This window comes from Myotis brandtii, unplaced genomic scaffold, assembly GCF_000412655.1.
Source record: "Myotis brandtii unplaced genomic scaffold, ASM41265v1 scaffold174, whole genome shotgun sequence".
NCBI classification, from domain to species: Eukaryota; Metazoa; Chordata; class Mammalia; order Chiroptera; family Vespertilionidae; genus Myotis; species Myotis brandtii.
In genome coordinates, this window is record NW_005356437.1 from 593618 (window position 1) to 597010 (window position 3393).

General features: G+C 45.6%; 1 pseudogene; it reads left to right on the forward strand.

Annotated features, from left to right (window-relative positions):
* The first annotated feature begins 2721 nt into the window (after positions 1–2721).
* On the forward strand, positions 2722–3019 carry LOC106725596 (annotated as a pseudogene).
* The last annotated feature ends 374 nt before the right edge of the window (positions 3020–3393 follow it).

Sequence of the window (3393 nt, forward strand, 5' to 3'; positions counted from 1 at the left end):
CATCGATGTTTCTAACTCTCTATCTCTCTCCCTTCCTCTCTGTAAAAAATCAATAAAATATATTTTAAAAAAAAAAAGAAGAAGACAGAGTTTTAAAAAAATCACTCAATCAGAGAACCAAAACGAAAAAAAAACAATTAAAAAACAGGAGGACAGACAAAGGGAGCTGTGGGAAAACATGAAACATAACAATATTCAAGGGCAGTGAGTGACGCAGTACCTCCCAGCAGGCTCCCACACATCTGCAGGGAATGTGCACCACCAGAGTAAGCACCCATACCAGGCCTCCTCACCAGCCTGCTGGGACTCAGAGTCCTAGGATCCAGCTCCAAGACCCTCACAGTGAGTGCAATCCAGGGGGAATCCTGTGCTCCACCCTCACCCAGGACCCCAGAACAATGCTGCTAGCCTGACCCAGAGCCACCTGGCACCTGCTCCACCCTGAGCCCCAGGACCTGCTTCCAGGGCAATCTGTAGCAATCCAGAGCACACCCCACTCCAGGCCACAGGAGAGTGCCACAGGGGAGCTCTGACTATGCAACCCAGAGTAACCCATGCCCGCTCCACCCTGACCCCCATGAAGTCCTGCCAAGGCCATCAGGAGAAACCCAGAGCATGTCTCACTGTGGGCTACAAGAAAGCAAGAACTGTGCAACCCAGATAAACCCACACCCACTCCACCCCAAGTCCAGGGTCTTGCTACCAGGACAACCTGGAGTAAGTCAGCATGCACCTCACTCAGGCCACAGGGGAGCTCTGACTGTGTGACCAAGAGTAACCCACATCTGCTTCTCCCTGGTGCCTGGGACAGGCCTGCAGGGGCTAGCTGGAGCAACCCAACACACACCTCACTCCAGGCCACAGGACAGTGGTGCCGGAGTGACCCAGAGCAAGCCAGGGGCCACAAAACCACACTGAAAGTGCACTGCCAGAGGGACCTAGGTTGCCACCCTGCCACAGGTGCAAGGGCCGCACAATGAATTGAATGCCAGAGGGCTCTGGGTCAACACAGGGAGTGGCACACCAGAAGAACTGTACACATGCTCCCACCACCCTGAGCATCTGAACCAGACAACTGATGAACCAGATCCATAGGATAGGGGGATACACCTCAGAGCAGAGAAAATAAAGGCATGAGACTCAAGGCAGACCCAGCTGCTGGGCTAACGATTTCTAGACCATTGCACTGATAGGGTCTTCAACCTCTCAAACCCCAAAAAGGGTGCCCAGGGCCAGAAAGAGACAGAAAATAGGGAGACAAAGACACAATCCTCAAAGGAAAGAAAAGAAGGAATTTCCAGAAAAGGAACTAAGTGAAACAGAGGCATGCAATATGTCAGAAAAAGAATTTGGAATAAGGGTCATACAGTTCATAATCCAGATGGATTAGAAAATCAACAATTTATGTAAGAATCAAGTGGAAATCAAAAATGATATAGCTACAGTAAAAAACACAATGGAAGGTTTCAACAGTAGATAAGAAGATGAGGACCAAATTAGTGAGCTAGAAGATAAGGCAGAAAAACACCCATTCTGAGCAGCAATTGGAGAAAAAAATTAGAAAACAGAAGAAACGCGCTAAGGGAGGTTTTGGATCAAAACCTCACAACATCAAATGAACTAACATACGTATTACAGGGGTTCCAGAAGGACAAGAAGAGGAACAAGGATTAGAAAACCTATTTGAAGAAATAATGACAGAAAATTTCCCTGATTTGGGAAAGAAAAAATATCACACAAGCACAGAGAGCCCAAAACAAGATGAACCCAAAAAAGGCCCACACCAAGACATGTTGTAATTACATGGCAAATGTTAATGACAAGGAGAGAATCTTAAAGGCTGCAAGAGAGAGACAGAGAGTTACCTACAAAGAATCACCCATTAGATTATCAAAATGATTTCTCAACAGAAACACATCAGGCCAGAAGGGAATGGAATGAAGTATACAAAGTGATGAAAAACAAGGAACTGAATGACAGAATACTCTATACAGCAAGGCTATCATTCAAAATCGAAGGGGAAATAAGAAGCTTCACAGACAAAAAAAAAAAAAAAGGCTAAGGGAGTTTATCACTACCAAGCCAGCAATGTAAGAAATGCTAAAGGGACTGTTGTAAAAAGAAGAAATAGAAAAGGAAGAAGGAATATGGGCATAAAGAATAAAAATGGCTATAAACAAGTACCTATGAATAATAACCTTAAACATAAATGCACTAAATAATTCAATCAAAAGACATAGAGTGACTGAATGGATAAGAAGGGACTCACACAGAAGGGACCCACCTCAGAACAAGGGACTCACACAGACTGATAGTGAAGGGACAAAAAAATATTTTTCAGGCAAAGGAAAATGAATAAAAAAGCTGGAGTAGCAATACTTATATCTGACAAAATAGAGCTCAAAGTAAAGCCCATAACAAGAGATAAGGAAGTCCACTTCATAATACAAAGGGTTCAATACAACAAGAGGATATAACAATGGTAAACATATATGCACTCGATGCAAGAGCACCCAAATACATTTTAAAAAATTCTGGAAGAATCAAGAGAGAGATCGACAGCAATACAATCATAGTAGGAGATTTTAATACCCCATTGACATCACTGGATAAATCCTCCAGACAAAAAATCAGCAGAGAAACAGCAATCCTAAACGCCTGACTAGATCAGATGGACTTAATCAACATCTTCAAAACACATCACCACAGGCCCCGCCCCCAGCCCCGCCTCTGAGCGACCGGTGCCCTGCGCACTCCTGGGGGTGAGCTGCCGCGATGGGGAAGGCGGCAGGCGACGAGGCGTACTTCCAAAGGGGCAGTCTGTTCTGGTTCACGGTCATCACCCTCTCCTTTGGCTATTACACGTGGGTTGTCTTCTGGCCTCAGAGTATTCCTTATCAGAGCCTCGGGCCCGGGCCCCTCCACTTAGTACTTGGTGGACCATCATCACGCCCTTCTGCGTGATGGGTACTGGCTTGCCTGGCTGATTCACGTGGGAGAGTCCTTGTATGCCATGGTATTGTGCAAGTCTAAAGGCATCACGAATGGTCGGGCTCAACTACTCTGGTTCCTGCAGACGTTCCTCTTTGGGATAGCCTCCCTCTCCATCTTGATTGCTTAATACCAAAGTGCCAAAAGCAAACTTAAAGGAGATCTCCAACCCTTTCCCTGCACTGACATCCAGCCTCACTTTTGTCTGGGGATGATGTGTTTACTCCACCTTTCTGTTTTCTGGAAAGTTACGACCCTCTAGTTAGTCATTATCTCATATTCTCTGGTTGGGCTTGAGTAGATAATAGGAAAAGGTTTTATCTTCCCAATTCTGAAGACTAACCTATTTGGCAGAGCACTTCTAGCTACCTTCGCGAAGGCCTTGGCTGTGTTGGTGCTCTC